This window comes from Dermochelys coriacea, chromosome 14, assembly GCF_009764565.3.
Source record: "Dermochelys coriacea isolate rDerCor1 chromosome 14, rDerCor1.pri.v4, whole genome shotgun sequence".
Taxonomy (NCBI): domain Eukaryota; kingdom Metazoa; phylum Chordata; order Testudines; family Dermochelyidae; genus Dermochelys; species Dermochelys coriacea.
In genome coordinates this window covers 13,233,927-13,255,874 of record NC_050081.1, presented here as the reverse complement: position 1 = coordinate 13,255,874, position 21,948 = coordinate 13,233,927, and the positions used below count along the sequence as shown (strand labels likewise).

Genomic DNA, 21,948 nt, shown 5'->3' with positions numbered 1-21,948 from the left:
GTGGCTGGAGCCCCGGGGCACTTAAAATCCCCGATGGAGCCTGGCCATCGCTACCCCAGGGCTCGGGCAGCAGGGCTCAGGCAGGGATTTAAAGGGTTTGGGGCTCCAGCAGCTGCTACCATAGTGGAGCCCCAGGCCTTTTAAAGCTCTGCCAGAGCCCAGAGCCCCAGGGTAGCAGTGGCAGCCGGGAGCCCCCAAGGCTCCTCAGTAATTTAAATGGCCCGGGGCTCCGCTGCAGTAGTGGCAGCTGGAGCCCTGGGCCCTTTAAATCGCCCCCGAGCCCCAGGGCTCCCAGCTGCCTCTGCAGCTGGTACCTCGGGGGTGATTTAAAGGGCCCCGGGCTCCCAGCTACCACTACAGCAGCTGGAGCCCTGGCACTTTAAATCAAGATTTAAGGGATTTAAGGCCCTGCCTCTTCCGGTTGAGGCCATGCCCCTGCTCAGGACTGCAGTGTACTGGTAAGTCCTCTAACTTACCAAGCATGTGAGTTGATATAGAAAAGGCCTAGGTGGTGAACTAGGAGTGCTAGGGAGAGGCCTGGAGGGGAGGACCATGAGGAGGAAGGACTTTTACAAGCAAGATGCTGCTTGTGCAAACAATACCCTCCAAGATTACAGTCTTGCAGCCCCTCATATTACCAGTACATGTACCAAGGGCTGTAATTCATGTCAGCTCTAGAGAGAGAGAAGCAGAGAATGGAGAGTGCAGAGGAAACTTGGTGAGGAGAAAGAAAGGGAATAATTCAGATGGGTTGGGGGGAAGCAGGAGAACGAGAGCGCAAAGGAAGTGTAAAAAGAAAAGGAGTACCCGTGGCACCTTAGAGACTAACAAATTTATTAGAGCATAAGCTTTCGTGAGCTACAGCTCACTTCATCGGGAAGTGTGAGACTGGAACTGGCCTCCTTGCCACAGCACATGTACATTAAATGAAGCTGGTATATTAGGGACAGGCACCTCCTGCGTAGAAATCAGTATCTCTAACACTGGGGCTATGCTGCTGTTTTTTTAAACTAGCAGCCCCTTCTATCCTAGGCTTCTGTGACCCAGGGCAGTCTCTAAACAAACAGTAACTGGCAACTGTGAGGTCATTAGTGCTAACTCAAGCAACCTGTGCTGTTTGTAACTCCCTGACCTTGGGCCCAGGCAGGGCTTAGGAAGCTGTATTTTACCAGTGCAGCAGGAGTCTGACTGGGACAAGGGGAAGGTGAAAGGATTATGAGCAGAGCTTGAATAATGGGAAAAAGTGTTTGCGTGTGGGGGGGAGACTGAATGTCAAGTGTCTTGCTTTAATTTAAACAGTAACCAGAAGTAAGAGGTCCAGGAGACAGAAGTGAGGTAGCCCTTAAAAGTAATAAGGGGGCCTGGCCTTTGTAAGCACCCTCTCCCCACTGTAATTTACACAGTGGTTATGAATTTAGTGATTGTTAACAGTAATTCTTAGGCTGTGCTCATTGGCTTCATCTTACCACTGGGAGCTTGGGAGAAAAGGGATGCTAACCCGAAGGAAAATATAAGCAACTGAATGCTACCCTGCTTAGCAGAAAAGAAAGGTCTTGTTTGAACACGAGGGAACTACTGGTGGTCCTTATGGTACTAACCCTTCTTTTGCCTTAATGCCTATAGGGTACTGTCCCAAATCCCCAGTCTGCACTGGGCCAGGAACTGTCTGATGAACCTGGTTTAAAACTGGTTCAGGCTAAATCTGCTGCTATGTGAATTGGCTGCCCAGTGTAGACAGGCCCAAAACTATACAGTTTCTAAATACAGTTTAAGTACAGTTTTAACTCTGTCCGTGCTAACTGGCTAAACTTGTTTTAAACCATGCTTAAATATAGAACAACAAATGCAGTTTCTAGATGGGGCCACAGAGGGGATAAATATTGAGTAGGAAAAATTAGGGGGAGGAGGGGATACAGACAAGAGAAGGGAAAAAATCTAAACATCTTTGGAAAATATTACTATACAGAACTCAGCAAGACATTCAATTTATAAAGTACCTGGTTTTTGAATGAGAAAATTGAGATTAAAATACTAATCTCTGGTGATTTCATTGTGGAGCAACAAAAATGAGGGTGGCTGAAAGGATTGACCTATGAGAAATGATTAAAAGAGCTAAATATGTATAGCTTGGCTAAGCAACAGCAGGGGATGAGGAACATATCTGCAGTGTGGAAACACAGAAGAGGGAGGATTATTACTTAGGGAGGCACAAGGAATTTGAGTAGTGGTAGGAAGAAATTAAATTGTTTAGGGTGAATGCTACAAAAAAAAAACCTCCCCTAAGACAGTGACATATCTCAAAAAATAAGTAATGAAAGCACTACTGCTTGGAACATTTAACATTGGACTAAACCCTGGAGCCAATATTTTAAAAAGTGACTAGTGATTTTAAACACTTCCATTCCTGAGTATCCAACCTGAGACACCTTAAAAAGGGCTTCATTTGCAAAAGTGGGTGCTCAGTTCTTTCTGTAAATTTGGCCCCTTTAAGGTTTCTCAGGTTGGGCACCCAACATCGCTAGTCACAATATTTTGGCCTATGCCAATCTGGGATTCCTCGACATAGGGGAAATCGTCCCCTGGGCAGCTATGTTGGTTTTAGAACAGCTCTGCAAAGGCTTTACTAAGGCTGCTCTGAGACTTTGCTTATAAAAACAAAACCAAGAAACTGAATACCTTGGTATTTGAGTTAACTGAAATGGACTGAGAAAGCCCAGTCCTCTTCCCTTCCCCCACCTGAACAGCTGAGTACACATAATTATCAGTGAAGTCTGAGTAAAAGCAAAATCTGCAAAAAAAAAATAAAAATAAAAATAAAAATTCAGCTGCTTAGCAGATGTAGCCTAACGATATAGTGAGCTGATTGCCTAAGATGGCTATTCCCATTGGAAATGGTTCCCAATGCAGGTGTCATATATCAGCTGTTCTTCAAAACCTGTTCAAAAGAAGTCAACTACATCGAGGTCAGCTGACACTGGAATTTAATGGTGATGAAGGAAACTACTTGACTCTTTCAGCTTTCTGAGCTGACAAAAGCTGGGTTCTTCACTGCTTTACTAGCTTCATCAATAGGTTTGGGCATGAGGGGAATGATTAGATTGGAAGAGTATTCCCTATAAGGGTAAGAGACACATGGGCAAAAATTAAAATGTGACCTGTTCTATCATCCATAATCTCTGCCTGTCCTAACTTTGTGGCATTATTACCAGCTTCTGAATACGGTGCTGCCTTGTCTCAAAGATCATACTCAGTGGTAGAATAATGCAAAATATACTGAGGACCAATCTTACAAATGGCAAGCACTTAATGAAAATACTTAGGCTTGCTCATCAACCTAAGCTTCCTCCTCCAATAACACTAATCTAATAGTAGAGACTGACAAAAAAGGGGTGGCCAGTCAGGTTTTACAGAACCAGAAATAGCTTGGAACCTGTTTCCATTTTATCTGAACTCCCAAAGCTCCTAGTGGTTTGGATGAATGGTTCTGGTTTTGATCCATCTATCTGTCCAGATTTTCAAAGTGCATTTCGTTTGCGCATGTGAAAAAATGCCTACCACCGGGAAGCAAACATAGAATATGCAATGGCTTAATTACAGTGAGCGTTACCAGTCTGTATAGAGGGGTTCTGATGATGTGGGTTATGTAACTAGATTGTTAATGCTCTTTATATGTTGGCAGAATTGAAATTAAAAGAGGAAATTATTCTCCTGATGCTCAACTCTAATCCCCATCTGTCTGTGTTTTTACTTTTCTGCACTTGCAAAGCTCCCTGATCAAAAGGTCTTGAACAGATTCCAGATTTCCAGTTTCGTTTGCTTATGCAACCAAAAATATTGTGGCAGAGTTTCCTAGGGGTGATGAAACATATATTTTCAGTTCCTCTGATTCTCTCGGTCTCAGGATTGCTAAAAATGGCAACGATTTAGCTCATTTCATAGTATTAACACCACAACCAGCTTTTTTATTTTAAGGGTTGTTGGGTTTTGTTTTTGTTTTTTTTTTTTTTTAAAGATAGACATAGCCTCAAGTTTTGCAATGAGGCAATATGTCATAAACTGAGACTTGCTGAATGTACCTTGTCTTTCACCAGAAAGACAAGGGCCCTGTCTTAATAAAACCAAGGCAAACAACAGGAGACTAGTCAAAAGTGGAGATGGAGCCTAAATTGCAAACCGGGGAAGCCTGGACACAAAAAGTTCAAGGATATTTGGATCTAGGGCTCAGAGAGATAAGGATCCAAGGCTAATAGAGATAAGGGTCAGCTGCAAGGCTGGAAATGAATTAGCAAGGCCATTGGCCTACTTAATCTTCCTTCCGCTCCTGCTACCCACAGGCCTTTCTTTGGTTTTGGAGACCTTTGTTAGTGCTAGAGTTGCATGGCCATTGCCAGGTTTGCTTCATGGGTGTTGATGGAAATCTTACTGTGGGTTTTCCATGGAGTTCCATATTTTGTGCTTGGAATGAACCCAAAGCACAGCTGAAATCGGTGCATTTTGTCTTGGTTTGGTGGTGGATATTGTTGGGTTCATATTCTGCTTTGAAGTGGGAAGAGGATGGCAAAAGAAGCAATGAGTGTGAAGGGGAAATTAAGTGGGACAGAGAAAAAGCATAAAGTGTAGCAGAAAGCAGGGCAGAGAGAAAGAAGGAAAACAAGGGAGAGAGAAAATCTACTGAATAATAGCTATTATATAAATCTTTCTCTTGCAACACTGGCTAATCTCATTAACATTAGAAGTGCAGGGGAAAGACCCCCTGAGGGGTCTCAGACAGTAGTACTGTTGCTATTACAGGAAGAACATCAGATCCTGAGCTCAGACGTTGGCACTAGCAAGTGAACACCTTTCAGTTCACATCTCACGTTTGCCGTATGTTTCTAAAGTGGGACAATGGGGACAATTAATACCATTTTGCATATGAGGATATGCTTGCAACATTCATCCACACAGTCCAGGATTTCAAAATTGGAGCAGATGGCAGGAAGGATGTCTTGTGCTATTTGTGCTGGGGGTGCAGTTAATAAAGAGATTTTTAATACAGAAGAAAATCTTCAGTTATCCATGCATTGACATGCATACCCATTTACATACTGTGCCTTTCAGTTTCTACTTACTATCGCAGTTACAGATATGCCGGACAAGAATATGTAGGGGGACACATCTTCATGGCCAGTGCAGTCATGTTTCTGCTGTCTGTTAGCAATAGGCTTTGTGCTGCAATTTTTTATTTAAAAGTTTGAACCACAAATTTTCTTTTGAAAACAACATCCTTAACTCAGTTAAGGAAGGGCCAAGAGATTACATATAAAACCACAGAAGGAAAACATTACTAACAGTCCATGAAATCTGAGTCGGCTACCATATTTAGACCCTGACCCTGCAAGTGGATCTTGATGAGTGTCTCTGATGCCTGCCCAGAGCCCCGTTGACTTCAGTGGCTCGTCACATGGACATTGGGGCAATATCAGAGCCCTCGTTATTATACCTACTAATGAATAAAGCTATGTAGTAGCTGAAACCACTCACCTAGTTTCAGGATTCACTGGAATTCAGATCAAGTTCACTGAACAGTTTCAAGCACACATAACAGACAGACCAAAACTTTTCCCGCCACCCCAGATTTGAAAGCATCTTGTCCCCTTATTGGTCCTTTTGGTCAGGTGCCAGCCAGGTTACCTGAGCTTCTTAACCCTTTACAGGTAAAAGGATTTTGTGCCTCTGGCCAGGAGGGATTTTATAGTACTGTATACAGAAAGGTTGTTACCCTTCCCTTTATATTTATGACACACTGTAATCAGGTTTATTGCTATTAGTAAGGTGGCCCTTCTTTGGCAGTTTTACGATATAATCTCTCTTCCACTGAGTTGGGTTCTTTACGTCTTTCCATATTCTATCTAAAAACACAATGAAAGTCTGGAGGTCTCATTCATCATGTGCTTTATCCTCTCTCATTGCTTTCCTATTTTTGAGTTTTTGATGTTTTTTCTAACTTTTTCCATTTTAATATCTCCTAAATCAATATCAAGCTCGAGTGCTAGGTCTTCATCACGTATTTGTAGTAATTGACTAGCACTTGGTCTATTTAAAACAGCCTGAAAATGTTTTGCCATCTTTTCTTTTGCTCTTCTTCTGTATTAAGAGTTTCCATTTCCATATTTAATAGGGGATCCAGTACTGCTAAAGTTTCCTGTTCGTTGTTTCATTGTCTTATACCAGGTTATAAAGTCACCTCTTTGGCTAGCATCCTCAGCCTCTTGTAGCACTCCTTTTTACCTCTGTTTATTCTCCTTGCCACTTGTTTGTCTCTTTACATCTTAGCATCCATGAGGTTTTGCTTCTTTTCCATTTCTGCCAAAGTCCATTCTCCCCTTTAAGATGGTTTTGTTCATTAAAACTTTCTTAGTACATTTTAGATGGCACATTCTGTTTTTCCACAGCATATCAATGTCATGGTTTTCTTCAGTTTAACTCCATTGGAACGCTGAACCAGTTCTTCAGTTCAAGCTGAAAAGCAATTTTTGTGTTTTGGGTCTTTTAGTTGTGCCCTATTGATGCGTGGTCTTGATCCTACCATCTGCAATAACTGGAGAGGAAACATATTACTCTCAGTGTCTGGAGAAAATCATGTGCAACATCACCCTGGAACATATCAAGAAACAAATAGACCTTCAACTTCTAGAGGAACAAGCGGGATTTAGACTACTGAGATCATGTGCAGACCATATTGTTGTTCTCAGACATATTATAGGACCAAGTGTGATGGAAAACACCTCTTGTGATAAATTGTATAGGTTTCCAGAAGTCTTTTGACCGCATACACAAAGGTGGTCTCTGGAGAATTATGGCATAGTGCAGGCAAAAATAATTAGAATCATCATATGATAATGTGGAATGTGCAGTCACCGATGGTGATGTCCGCCAATGGTTTATAGAGACAACTGGAATAAGGCAAGGGTGAATTATGTCCCCACTATTGTTTGCACTGGTCATTGACTATGCCATGAGGAAAGTAACCACAGAAGGCAACCAAGAAATTTGTATGGACAAATGATAAAGCACCATTGGATGGCCTCATTTTTACTGATGACATTGCCCTGTTTAGGTCAACACATTACTTAATGGAAGCTTTTGGCCGATACAACAAAACAAGTTGGTTTGCTCATCAACAAGGGAAAGACTAAGTCTCTGGCCATCATTAGAGTGGATAAAGAAACACCAGAAGAAGTAAGTCACTTTACCTACTTAGGGGGAGAGAGGTGTGGTGATGGAGACATTATGCTAAATAGCACTCCCCCCACCCAAAAAAAAAAAAAGCAACCAACTTTCATATACTTGAAAAGATTTGGAAAAGTAGTCTGATTGGTACAGACACACAAATGTGATATTTTTAAATTTATTTTTATTGTTTTAAACATTGGCATCATGTCTGTTCTCTTTTATATAGAGCAGTCTCATGGAAATCTACAACAGAAATTAATAAAAAGATCAACTCATTCCAAAGTAAATGCCTGTGGAATATCTTCAGAGTTCATTAGAAACAGTGCATTACAACATCAGAAATTCTCAGAGCACACCAATCTACAGCATCAAATATGGTAAGACAATGATGGAAATATTTAGGTCATGCTTTAAGGATGCCACCAACATGACTACCCCAACAAGTGATAATATGGACACTACCTGGAAAAAGAGAGAGAGGGAGACCTAGAGAAACATTATGCAGAACAATACAGAAAGAAAACAAATCCATCAACATGACACTCAGAAGCCTGAACAGAGCAGTACAAGACCAAAATAAGTGTCAGAATGGATGCCCTATGCACTGAAAGGGTGCAGTAGGATAAGAAAGAAGAATTGGAATTTAGCTGCTTTGTGGAGTTTTGATTGTTTCAACAGAGTTTCACATTGAGATGTCACATTCACTGCAACTGAACTGAAAGAAAACATCTGCATGAATCTGTGAAAAATTAAAACTTGAGTTTTGCCTGATTTTCTTGTTCTGTTGCAATAACTTACGTTAGTGTGCTGTCCAGATGGCCACCTAAGGCTTGACCAATTTGGATGATATAGATGTGTTGAGAATTCACTGGCATTGTATAGCACAGGCAATATTGTCATAAGAAACACCAGTTATGGAAAAAGCAAGCAAATTTTTCTATGAGAAGATAATATTGGAGTTTCCAAAGGACATGGAAAAAGAATCCCCAAAAGCTAAGGCAAGATATAAAAGTAAAAGTACCACAGGCGATTCTAAATCCAAAGATTTCCCATACAAGGTAAAGGCTTGGCTCCACCTCTACTGCTGCAGCAATTTTAAGTGACTAATGAATAGAGCTGGGTGGCAAATGATCATTCCATTTTGTGGAGGATTTTGAGACTTCAAAATTTTTCATTCTGATTTGGAATGAAAACAAAACTTTGAAATTCTCCAAAGCACAAATCTGAAAAAGAAAGAACAAAACAAATACTTAGTGTCTTGTTCTGATATTTTGCCACTCTGTGGCAGCCTGCTGGGATTTCAGGCAGCCAGTTCTCAGGAGTCAGGGCAGGTAACCTGGCAGAGTTGCCCCACAGCCTCCAACCTTGAGTCCCCAGGCATGGATTAATCCAGCAGGTAGGCTGTGGAGAAAACAGATGGGCAAGTTGGCAGAAAACCAGGCAGGGTTCTGTCAGAGCTTCATTGAAACTGAACAGTCTCCACAATGTTTTGAATCCACAAATTCCAACAGTATTTTGCCAGAATTTTCCCAACCTGTTTTACTAATGAGGTCCTACACTGAAACACACAAGTAATATAAATGCTTAAACAAATGCTGCATTACAGGAGAGTACCCCCACAACAGGCAATTCCAGCAAAGGGGTAAAGGATCAAACAAACCACTTATTTATATTTCAGTAGTGCCTGCAAGCCATAGTCGTGGCCCCAGGATACCTCATGATGTTAGGTGCTGTATAAACACAAACACTGTCCCTGCCCCAAGGAGCTTATAGTCACTTGAGACTGAATGATCACTGCCTGGGGACAGTTCCTCCATGTCAGGGTTGAGGATGGGTGGATGGAAGTTTGCACTTCTATTGCTTTTGCCAGACCTGTTCTCCAGCAAAATAGGATCTTGTTTACGCTGAGACTTTTATGAAATTTTCCCTTTGTTGCTGTAGTGATGCTAGCAATGGTGAGGGAGGTAGTATAGACAGACAGCCAGTGTGTTTTGGGCCCTAAGCATGTGCTTAAGTCCCATTGAATTAACCATGGGCTTAACATTAATTGTGAAGTGCTTTGCTGAATAGGAATGGATTTAAGTCCATGCATAGTCTTAAGTAAATGCTTTGGTGCTTTGTGGAATCATCCTGAAGGATAAGCACATGCTTTAGCATTTTGCTGAATTGGGGCCCAAGTATTACTCAGAACCTAGTAGCAAGATCTCCAAGGCCCGGCATCTTTCACAAGCAGTAAATTCAAAACACACATTTAGAAAATACAGTTCTAGAAAGTGGTTTAAAAAAAAAAGTTGAGAGAAGAGAAAGAAAAACAGCCCCTGAGGAAATAATTAAACTGAGGGCAAGACATCTGTGGGGTTTAAAAAAGAAAATGTTACTAGCACTAGTTTAGCATTTGGATACGGATGAAAGATGCTTTAGATACACAGAGCTGATTCTGGCCTTTTTTTTTTTTTTTTTAAGTTTTATCACTGATGCCATTGAATTGCTGCCTAGAGTCAGACAACTTCTGCCTCACACGTTTAGCCCTCTGGTAAGGTCCTGAAAGGAGGCTGTTCTGCTGGTGCAGAATGGAGGTTTAACTGCTGGTGATCAATGCATTCTGGGGGTTTTGTGCATGAAAAGGGTCACTGATCAAATGTTGCTGTTCTCAGCAGTGAGCACCTGGTTTATAAATAACTCCAGATATAGTTACCTCATGACCTTCATTTCTCAGCACTGGCAAACCAACTCTGAGCCAATCAAAAGTTATCATTCTCACCCACTCCCTGAACAAATAACACTCTGTCTTATGACAGGTTTCAGAGTAGCAGCCGTGTTAGTCTGTATCCGCAAAAAGAAAAGGAGTACTTGTGGCACCTTAGAAACTAACAAATTATGGATTCCTATCCCAACACATCTGTGATAATGCGTGCCCTCTGTAGGAAACCAGCATGTTTACATTCAGTCTGCACGGCTTCTTTGATCAGACACTGCCACGTACAAGCAAGGAGCATGGTGCTGGTTTTGAGATGATTAAATAAAATCTGATCTTTCATAGAAGTACACTGGCAGTGAGCTTCCCTAGGAAAAGATATCCCGATCTTCCCTCTTGTGTACCAATGAGTATTCATTTTATATATGCTGCATTCTTAACTTTTCACTGTTTGGGCATATATACAGGCTTTTGTCCTGTATATAAAATGTGACATACAAGACTAGCAAACGTTCATGTAATTTAATGCAAAATAGTTACATTTAGATTGGTTAGATATGAAATTGATCAGTGCTTTATAATTGGTTACATATTTTTACATGCTTTTTATGAAAGATCAAGCTATTGTAAATGAACACTTGCCACCTCCATCTGTGTACCATGCAACACTTTCATAATGGAACTAAAACAAGCAGGCAAAAATCTCTGGTTACTCACACTTCAAAATCTCAGGCCAGATTGCCAGCGTTTCAAGGAAATCTGGGCTGATGTGAAGCTTGGAGGGAAAGACTCGGTGACCTGAAACGAAACAAAACGTGGCTGTTCCAGGATTTGTTTTAACCTAGTACATAATGTTTTTGTGGCAATTGGGTCAGTAGTTAACTCCTGGCTGAAAGAAACCCTAATCGGTTCTTCCAGCAACTTTCCTTCTGTACTGTATCTCCTGACGTAGAGTAAATAGGCAAGGTATAAATACCTGCAGAATTGTCCCAACTTGGGGGGGGAAGGAGGGCAATTAGAGGCAAAAGTCCTAGGCCAAATTCATGTCTTGCCACATGTGTCGTCTTACTCTGATGCTCTGATCTCTTACTCTTTCCTGTAACACTAGGACTATGACTCTGATATAGACTCAGGCAGAGGAAGAATATTCTTATTTCTTTAAAAAGAAACTTACATTTATTATTATCTATTGCTTGACTAATAATGCATAACTAATAACTTCTCTGATCTCGCCTTTTTTCTGGTTTCAGAGTAGCAGCCGTGTTAGTCTGTATTCGCAAAAAGAAAAGGAGTACTTGTGGCACCTTAGAGACTAACAAATTTATTAGAGCATAAGCTTTCGTGAGCTACAGCTCCGATGAAAGTGAGCTGTAGCTCACGAAAGCTTATGCTCTAATAAATTTGTTAGTCTCTAAGGTGCCACAAGTATTCCTCACCTTTTTTCTGATTGAGAATTATCTGCCAATAGATCTGTTTTCTCAAAATTTGCTTTTGAAATTTTACCAAAGGACTACTGTGAAAAATTCTTGGTGTGGAGTTCATTTGTGAGTGGTTTGTTGTGAATATTTGATATTATCAAAATGATCTTTGTGATTAGAAACATAACATGCAGCTTAGGGTTACCATTCCTTGACTGGCTGGACATAAATCTTAGAATTGGGTTTTCTTGCATGGATGCTTGTGGAATGCAAACTTAAATTTGCTTCACATCAATATTTTCTAGTATTCATTTTAAAACTCACTGCTCCCACAAACATCCTGTCAGTAAACTTGCTCACTAGACTGTTTTGTGGAAGGCAAACACAAAAGGGGCCTGTTCAGTTAGTTATTTAAATATTCATGGATTTCTTTCAGTACTCTTCATCTCTACTAGGAGCAAAGTAAATTGCTTGTGTACATTTTTCACATTTGCCAGGGTACGAAGTCCCTTTTGCACCGTCTTATGGAAAAGATTTTGAAAACCATACTTATCAGGGATAGCTCTGCTTGTTTAGTGCATTTTACCTGCCTCTAGCTTTTCAGTGACTGTCTCTGTAGGGGTCATGTGCATGAAAACAAAGTCTGTTTCATAAACATATTAGCTCCTGTCCACTACCTGATAATAACATAGTCCTTCATCATCCACATCATCTCTGTTAACAAATTGTGGCTGCTAAGGTTATGTTATAAATAGTAAACAGAAGAACTCTAAAGAAAGTTTGTGTAAAAGTAAATCTAACATGAACAAATGGAGAAAGAAATACACAGAACTATTGAAATACAGTATCAATAGAATGGCTTTGAAAGATTTGCAGGCGGTTACAGAGTTTGTGTTTTAAGGCTTTTGCTAATGCATATACTCGTTATACGTGGTTAATCCCAGGTCAGGGAATCTTTACAAATGGGCAGCATAGCTGAGTGTGTAGATCCACCGTTTGTCAGGGTGAAATTAAAACCCTTTCCCTGAAGAGAAAGCTGCAGCAGATGGCAGCTTTTCTCTCTGCTGACATTTCTTGAAGGTTTAAAAGCTTTGCTTTATTTTAAAATGCCTCTTTCAGCAGAGGCAATGCTCACTGACACTTGTAAACTAACATAAATCTCAAAGTTTCTAAAAATCTGTCAAGGATTCCCTTCCTCAGATGGATGGAATCCAAGATGGTGGGTGCTGCGTGGATAGGCATAGTCCCCATAAATCATAGCAACTTTGCAATTCAGCGTGACAAGACCACCACACTTTCAGATAACTGCATAACTGGATCATTAGACAATTGTCTGTTTATTAATTGAGAGACATAGGGTAAAAATTTCAAAATGACCAAATCCCATTTTCAAAAGTGACTTAGGAGCTCAAGTCACTTGAAAATTTTGCCCTTTGTCAATTTCAGACTAGAGTTGTGTTTTGCTCTAGAAGTGCCATGGTTCTAACAAATAACCTACAGAATCAGTTCATGAAAACTTCATTTGTGTTTTAAGTGTAAACCATAATTTGCGTTCTCACTGTCTCTGGGTTTGACCTTCAACACTACATCATATTGATCTGCTGCTAAAAAGTGGGTGGCCATCTAGGTATTAATTAATTAATTTGTTCTGCAATTTAGAAACCATTTTTAACTGTGGGACTTCTTGAACTATTTGGGATCCGCAATGGGAATGCTAGCTCACCTAAAAATGTTTGTCACCGCTCATTCTGACCATCCTGTAAGCCCTAGAGGTCTAACAGATTCAGCAGGTTTTTCTTTTGCTAGCTTGCCAAAGTAGATGTCACTATAGAGATCCTGTAATTTTCACTGATTTGTAACTTTCATTGCTTGCACAGGGATCAGGTAAAAGGTTGGCAGAGCTATGGAAATATTTACACATTACACTGACTAGATTGTAAAGGATGTAGTAATAAATCATTTAACCATGCCCAAGTTGACATACGTTAAATTTCTTACACAGTCACCACTAAATTCAAAGAATTACCACTGTATGGAAACCTCGTTCTGTTATAACCTGTGGAAAAAACATAGTTTGGATCTGATTTTTGCATGTCTGGAACAGTAGTTGCACATTTCTGCATAGGACATTTCACGTGGAGAAGTACCTCTCAAAGAGCAAGATTTAGGATGCTGAGGTAGTGTAACAAGGCTGCCAAGAGAAGAGATGTTTTCTTCAGCCTCTCTCCCTCTAGGTCACCAGTTTTAATTTCTCTCAGCCTGGCAGGGACCAAAAACTTGTCATGATTGGCTTGCCATTTGGCAGTCTATATGAAATGTGATGTTAATAACTCCCCAGTTCCTTGGAGATGGCTGTCAGTATCATAGAAACTCAAGGCTGGGGCTGTAGAGTTGTTTTTTAATCTGTTTGAAACTGGTATGGTTAAAGCGATATAACCCTTACAGTGGACACTGGGTTTTTTTGTTTTGTTTTAATATCTGTGTGAGAATATTTTCTGCCTGGTGAGAAAATATACCAGGATGTCATATCCCCAGAAACTAAACAGTCCATTAAGGAAATACAATTGTTTGTTCTCTGCTACAATCCTGGATAACTTTAAATCGGATTATGCTTTCTTTTCAAAACATTCTTCCATAAAAATGTTGCTCCTGCTAATGTTTCCGTTATAGAACTTTCCAAATTTGCTGTTAAGCAATAAAAGATACTTAGACTTATGATTACTCAACAAAAGGTTCATGATGTAATAAGGGATTGCTTTTCTTTATAGAGTGATAGCATTTAAAGTCAGTTCTGGTTTGATGTGGCTAAAAATTCTAGGCATTACTATCAAGGCCTGGTGCCACTCATCATATTGGTGTATCTCCAAGTCTAATTCTGGTTATTGTTATATTTATACACTAGTTTCTACTGATGGGTGAACTCAAAGGGTCAGAATTCAGGCTGTTTGGATACTTATTTGAACTATGCGAACCTTGAATTTGCAAAATTCGATTCCAAACCTCACAGGAAGAGGCTCTCATAGCAATAACTTTAGACTGTGGTGTCTAATATATCTTTAACACTTTGTACCCCTCAGGCAGATCCCTACTCTTTTCCGTGCCACATTGACAGTCAATGAAATTTTTTTTTTTTAAACAAGCCTTAGCTGAAATCTAATGTTAACACAGATAGCCTGGGGAAAAACTAGACTCCAAGGGGCAGTTTACAACTGAGACAACACAGAGTCAGTGTACTAATTCAGAGTGCACTTGGATTGTGGCTTGCACGTTTGCCAGCTCTTGAGTGTTGTTTTGCTGCAACAACGCAACACATATGGGACCATCTACTGAAAGGTATTATGGCCCTACGGTGCAGGGAGGGAATTCACACAATTATTTCCACACTACCATCCTACCATGATGCTAAACTGTGCAGTACATGAGTAGCTAACAACTGGTCTCTTTTAGAGCTTGGGGAAACAAGTGAACAACTTTCTGCAAAGCTTCTTGCATATCAGGCAGTGCCCTTTTGTTTCATGCCTGTCAAGTTAAATTTTTCTACCAAATTTGACACAGTGGTGCTTTTCTCTATTTGCAACAAAATGGGTTTAACACTAACTTTTGATTAAGTGATCCCATTTCCATGGGGAGGGGAGGAGGATGGCAGAATGTGTCAAGCTTGAGGGTGAAATTTTCAGTTCCTAATTTCTCAGACTTCACCTCTTCTATGGTATGTATTTTGCAGGCTGCCATAGCTATGGGGCACAGCGAGAGTACTGCTACAAGAGCACAAGCAGGTAGCTAAGAAGCCTGCTACTCTGCTTGGTTCCGGAGCTCAGGCCCTCTAGCTAAAGGGCTCTGGCACACAGGATAGATTATTGTTGATCAGAAGAAACGCCTGCTCTTTTTTGCAGCTCAGTTCCTTGTTTCCTTAGTAACTCTTGGTAAAAGTAAATGCACCTGAGTGCAGCTTTAACAATGTGAAATTTCTACATACATTGCCTGATCCAAGTCCACCCACTCTCAGCATCTCCCACAATCAACCTGCCATTACACACTATACTGTACGATCACTAGCAGAGTGGGTGCAATCGGAGACTGAGAAGCATGTTAACAAAAGTCCTGGTGAAGAACAAAAATAACCCCCCTACCAGTCACCATAGCAAATGTTGCTCCCGAGAGATAGGAAAAAATTATATACTGAGATGTATGTGGCGTAAGCCTGCCTACACCCTGTGTGGGAAGGAGCTTTAATAAAGCACTGAGAGCCTGCAAGTTGGTGGAGAGAAAAACAAATGTTAACGGTTCCTTTTGTTGTCCTGGATAGCATGATAGAGAATGGAGAGTGAAGGGAAAGCTCCCCTTGTTCTGAAGAGATACAGACTCATTGTGATAACTGCAGAGACACTAGTAAACTGCCACACTTGCCACTGCTTTTTTTCCCCCTAGGGTTACTTGGTCCTGCTTCCGTACTGGGGACTGGACTTGATCACTTCTGACAGTCCCTTCCAGCCCCACATTTCTATGATCTACTGCAGCAACGTTATGGGGATCAGTGTCCTTTTGAGAGCTCATGCTTCACTCTTCTTTCCTGGAAAAGGGGTATGCTGAATTGTACTATGCCCTTGCATACATAATAGCTCCAAACATAGCTGGGTCTCCTTTGCAGGCAGAATGGCTGTGGTTGCATTCATGGCTTGTGAACTGGCTGGTAAACCAGACACATGTCATTTTGCTTAGGGAAGCAGAAAGTAGGATGGGCTTTGTGTCCTCCCTCCCCCAGGTAGCAGCAGCTGGACACAGTGACCAGACAATGTTTAATGGGAGCCTCTGAGCAGGACCCCAGTGGGAAGGGAGAGTCCCGGACAAGTGGATTGCAGTTTCATGCAGGTAACTAAAAAGTACAAAAGTTCCCCTTCCTAGAATTGGCCACGGAATGAAGCTAGGTGTAAGTATATGAAACTAGGTCTCCAGGAGGCTGGAAGGGGCCTGTAAAGGTGGTCCCTGAGCACCCTCTTGCAGCCCTGTGCACCTTAATGTCTCCAAATGGAGCAGCAATAGGTTTCAGTTTAACAGCTCAGGGCCAGGGAGAAGCCAATACATATTAACAAACTACCATCTCCTTTTAACTGGATGTCAGACCAGGAATCCTTACAACACGCATTTCATTGGGTTCTGGGTTCACAGCTCCCAAACTTATAGTCTACATCAAGCCTCTGAATCAGATTAGGCTTGTCTCCACATACCCGAGAGCGCACCTGCTGCAGCCCACCAGGTTCAGGCTCCTGCTCTCTTTCCTTGTTCTGCTTCCTGTTCCTGTTAATATAGCTCAGATCCCAGGGCAGGGTGGCCTTGATTATCCTCAGGCTATACACTCCAGCCTGTTCCTTAAAGGGGTAATACCGTTTCCCCCTCTCTGTTTCACAGGGCAGTATAAATAAGTCACCACGTTAGACAAGCACAAGTCGTTGGGCCATGTGGTTGCATTTAATAACTTGAATTATATGCAATCCAGTTTCATAATCAGAAATTGAAATTAGGAATGGATGCCATGCATCCTAGCTGTGGAGTGAGGGGTACTCCTGGCATTCCCTGAGTTGGGAAGCTCATTGAATGCAGACGGCCTGCAGGCACAAGTTCCAAATCAGAAACTACAGCTGAGGAGGAAGAATAGTCATGGGAGTAAGGCACTGGACCAGGACTTCGGTGAGCTAAGTTCAATTCCTGGATTTGCTGCAGGCTTCTCACATGACTCCGGCTAATCATTTTTATTTATATTTTGGTAGCATCTAGGGGCCCTGATCATGGCTCAGAGCACCACTGTACTAGGCATTTTTCAGAGTAGCAGCCGTGTTAGTCTGTATTCGCAAAAAGAAAAGGAGTACTTGTGGCACCTTAGAGACTAACAAATTTATTAGAGCATAAGCTTTCGTGAGCTACAGCTCACTTCATCGGATGCATTTGGTAGCAAACTTGTACTAGGCATTGTAACACAGTGTCTCTGACCAGAAGTGCTTCCAGTCTTACTAAGGGCTAGTCTACTCTAAAAGCGCTACATTGGCGCAGCTGTGCTGCTGTAGCACGTCTGGTGAAGACTTTGTAGGCTGATGGAAGAGCACTCTCCCGTCAGTACAGTAAATCCATTCTGCCAGAGGCAGTAGCTATTTTGGCAGGAGAAGTTTTCCCACCAACCTAGCGCTGTCCGCACTGGCGCTTAGGTCGGGATAACTTATGTCACTCGGGGTGGGTGGGGGTGGCTTATTCACACCCTTGAGTGATGTAAGTTATACCGAAGTAAGTGGTAGTGTAGACCTGGCCTATGTCACTAACTCTCTATGCTTATGTACTATGGGGATAAAACCTGCCTCATAGGATGATTGAAAGAATAAAGCTACAAATACTCCAGAGGTGTTCAGATATTACCGTGGTGGGCACCGTTAAGAATATAGCTAAAACCCCTAGATGTGGCTTTTCTATAAATGTTCATGTTGCAAAGCTGCTATTGGGCAATCTCCCTATCCCTGTTCAGACGCGTCCTGTACAGTATCGTATCTTGGTCACCCAAACTCAGCAAGAAGTCGAACTACTGTTATCTTGCCTTTCTTTCTTCCTTTGACAGGAATAAATGCGATGCCCCCTGAAAACTCATATGAATGAACGTCTCATAAATTTTGCACTCGAGAAAATCTGCTGTATCCTGTGGTCATAAAAAAGAAATTAAATCTGCATATAACATTCAGGAACCTGTAATTCTGCTGCACAGCTTTATGCCTACATAAATCAGTGCCTGTCATGAATATTGCACAGTATCTGCAGCTGCCTGACCCACATGATTTTAAAAAGATAAATAAAATGAAAACAAAGCAATATTCACAGAAAGTCTTCACAAACAGCACCTGCTTTTTGAAAGCTTGAAAGGCCACAAATAGCAAACTAGGAAAGGCACAGAACATAAAGGTCTGTTAAAGCCTAAAGGTTGTGCATATGTTTATTTTCCTCTTGCAACAGTGGGAGAGTGCTAGGAGTTCTAATACACGGAATATCCTCCGTGGGTATTGTAATGGGGAAGAAGGCATGATGACCATCAAGCCTTGCAGAGGGCAAGGATCTATGGGAAAAGCTATGCTATAGATTTTGGGGAGAGGGCATTACCTGTAGATAGAGCTAGTCAGGAATTCATCGTTGGAACGTTTTTTTCAGAATCTGCTGATTCATTGAAACCAAAATTGTTTGTGGGAAAGCATATGTTTTGACAAATCTCTCACTTCCAAAGGTTTTGAGAAAAAGTTTCAAAATTGTCTAAATGTCCCATTTTGATACTTTGAAATTTTCATTTTCTGCTTCAAAATGACTGTTCCAAGATGTTAGTTACTTTTTTTAACACTATAAATTTAAAATCAAAATTAAGTGCCTTGATTGACATGATCTGAACCTTTTTTGGATTATTGGTTTGTGAAAATTTTACTTTTTATCCCAATTCAGAGTGGGGAAAAGTCTTCAAAATCATTCTCGTAGGATGGGAAAAGCACAGGCACCTCTTCTCCCCTTATCTTTGGAAACCAAGAGTCATGCTGCTGCTGGCTTTTTCCTCCAGGGCTGTGGCTACCCCTTACTGCCTCAGGGGGCTAGAAAATACCCACAACTCTCCCACACCCACTAACTCTCCTGCAGATTTCTACAAAGAAAATCCAGTGGATTGGTGGGGATCATGCTGCATAGAGGCCCTGTTCTGCTGCCTCATCTTAAATGACTTTGTTTGCTGCCCCAACAAGTTTCCCAGAAACCATGGACTTGTGTGGAAGGGTACCCACCAGTTTTAGGGAAGAAGAAAACATGCCATTTTGGCTCCATTCTTCTCCCTTCTAGAGTGCTAGGGGCCTTTCAACCCTTCCCCGCCCCCCTTTGTTTTTCTCATAGGCTTCTAGTGTCTGAGAACCCAAGGTCCTTCGGCAGCAAGTTAATACCATAGCAAATAAATGCAGCTCTCACACATGTGGCACCTTGGGAAAAGTACAGTAAGGGTTTGGAATAAATTATGAGTAGGTGAACTTGTTCAGAAACAGCATGAACGCTCTCTTCTCGCAAACTATTGTTCATTGTCAGGTTCGGTTTGGGTCTGGTTTTATTTAAAAGCTTCAGCAATACAGGTGCTGTACTGAAAGTTTGAAATACTTAGAGACAGAACTTAAAGCAGAAGGCAGGAGCAGGGCAAGCCTCCCCCATGCTGTATCATCAGTATGCCTCTATCATAATTGTCTTCACCCCATACGCACTCAGTCCTATATTGTTCAGCTAAGACTGCAGAGGGGACAGTGTGTGGAAGGAAATTAGGCAGGGAGCTCAACTGGTGCCAACTAGACTGAGCTCCAAACTCATCACCCCATAGGCCACTGCTGAGTCATTGGAATGCAGCAATTTTTAGTTTGTTTCAGTCCAGCAGGAAATATTTTCTTTGTAAGCTGAAATGCTCTGGTGCAAGATAAAAATCAAATTTCCTTTTAGGAGAAAAAAAATACACTCTTTGCTTAACCTAAAGGAGGAATTTGGCACATTGTTTTTTAAAAAGTTCTGTTCGGAGACCTGTCCAGGGACCCTTTTGGTGCGCTGAGAACTGGGCCCTGTGTGATGAAAGTACACAATCCCACAACCTCCCTCCACCAAAAGAGAGGCTCACTTGATTAATCAAAGGGCTGGGAGTCAGGAGGTTCTGTTCCTCATTCTGTCACTCCCTGTGTGACCTCAGGTAAAGGATTTCACTTGTGCTTGTTTTCCCCATCTGTAAAATGGGGCAATCGCTTAACCACCTTCATAAAATGCTTTGAGATCTACAGGTGAAAGAACTCGGGAAGCTGCAAACAGTTTCCAGTGCCATGTTAATCTATGGTTTACACTGATTTGGTCCTTGTTATCCTCTCATTTAAATAAAGAGGATTTAAAAACATAAAAACCCAACACACAGCAATCCCATTATTGTTTACTCACATCCACCCAGCCTGTACTTTCTCCTATAGCAACCCAGAAATACAAAACATTGTGCTTTTTTTTCTGCACGCTTTGCTGTACTGCAAAATCCTGCAGTTTTAAACATTAAGCAAAGTCTTTGTATTACAGCTGATGCATGCTATTAAAAGGGTTCTGAATGCTTTTCCCACTGGCATTAATTGAGTGAAGGGAAAACAGACTCCAACACTGTCATATGGTATCAAAATAATTAGCTCAGCTATAAATAGCTTGGCTTGTTCAGTTTTTTTTTTTTTAAGGTCAGCTGTAACTGAAAAGATTAGTGGCACATCACTGTGCATGCAACTGTGCCTTCTGCAACGACTCATGAATGTTAGTGCTGAGAGGGAAGTGCATTCTCAATCAATGATCCTAAAGCCACACAAACTATTTAATGCACTATTGGACAAACAACAAGTCACAGTTTAGACTGGGAAAGCGGTGTTAGCTAGTGATTTGATTGCAAGGCCTTGTCTACACAAATTTATCCCAGTTTAACTAAAAGTGGTGTGTTTTTTTCCCAATCCAACTTTAGTTAAACTGATGCAAGCCCCTTGCAGGGAAACACTTGAGCTGAAGAATGCATCCTATCAAATTATCTTGCATTGATTCCTTACCAACTTCAGCTAAAATATAGGGCACTCCTAATATGAAATAAGTGTCTACACAGGAGGGTTCATCAATTTAATTAGTTTCTAAATCAGCTTAGTTTAAAAAAAAAAGTGAAACTTTCTTGAGTAGACAAGGCCCAAGAATGGCAGCTAGGAAACCTTTGTTCTAATTCTGGCTGTCACTAATCCTGTCCTGACCTTTATATCCTTGAATGCTGATTAGGGTCTGTCTGTACAAAGAATAGACTAGGAAAAAAGGTGTTTAAAATGCCACCTGTTACAACTGTTCATTTTGTGTTGAATCTAGGCTCCCATTAGTGACAATCAGCTAAACTTACTATAAAGTTGTTTAAACTGCGTCCATGCTAAATCATGTTGGCCAACTCATTTTTTAAAAAGCACCTTTGCCCCAATCTATTCCTAGTGTAATTTAATATTTAAACTGCCTGTCCATTTCCTCCTCTACAACAAGGGGGTGATACTGACCTACTTCACAGGAATAAGGAAGGCTACTGACTATTTTAAATGTGCTGTAAGATAAAGTATGTGAGTGTTAATTGTTTTATTAATAAAGCTAAACTTTCAGTTCTCATCTAGCTTTCATGTTCTGCATGTAATTTTGCAATTACTTTAGTTAGAAGACGCCCTTGAAGCTCAGTGGGTCTGCAGTAAAGCTGAATACAAAGCAGCTTGTGTCAGTCTACAGTTCTGCTTTAAAACTACATGCATTCCCCCCCCCCCCCGAAAAACCATGATGTCTTGTGACTGCAGTTCAGTGGTAAAATCTCCTTTAACTGGTGGTTATTTTGAATAAGGCAGCTTAAATTCTAATTGCAGTTGCTCTGTGTTTAGGATTGCACAACATATTGGGCTAGAAAGTAGCCAAGCAACACGTTTAGGTCCATATCTAGCTATTGTGTGTACTTTGATATATACGTTTTCCTCCCCCACATATTATTCAACTCTTCTTTAATTTATCAGAAATCTAAGACTTTAATTGTCACTAAGCTACTAAAATGGCCACAAAACG

The 21,948-nt window shown here is 41.1% G+C and overlaps 2 long non-coding RNA genes across 3 annotated transcripts in view; one reads left to right on the top strand and one right to left on the bottom strand.

The window, feature by feature from the left end:
* Nucleotides 1-930: 930 nt before the first annotated feature.
* LOC122456741 lies at nucleotides 931-18,732 on the top strand. Of its 2 annotated transcripts, none has more exons than XR_006275775.1 (3): nucleotides 931-1,550; nucleotides 16,091-16,197; nucleotides 17,927-18,732. It is a non-coding gene; the product is annotated as an uncharacterized LOC122456741 (long non-coding RNA). The 2 variants fall into 2 exon arrangements; XR_006275776.1 differs by lacking the exon at nucleotides 931-1,550 and adding an exon at nucleotides 2,901-3,121 and having other exon boundaries at nucleotides 17,927-18,508.
* The window catches only part of LOC119843112, a 62,319-nt gene continuing 47,061 nt past the window's right edge, over nucleotides 6,691-21,948 (bottom strand). Inside the window, exons 2-3 of the long non-coding RNA XR_005288862.2 lie at nucleotides 10,628-10,708; nucleotides 6,691-8,616 (exon numbers count right to left, since the gene is read on the bottom strand). This is a non-coding gene — a long non-coding RNA (uncharacterized LOC119843112). The remainder of the gene's footprint in view (nucleotides 8,617-10,627; nucleotides 10,709-21,948) is intronic.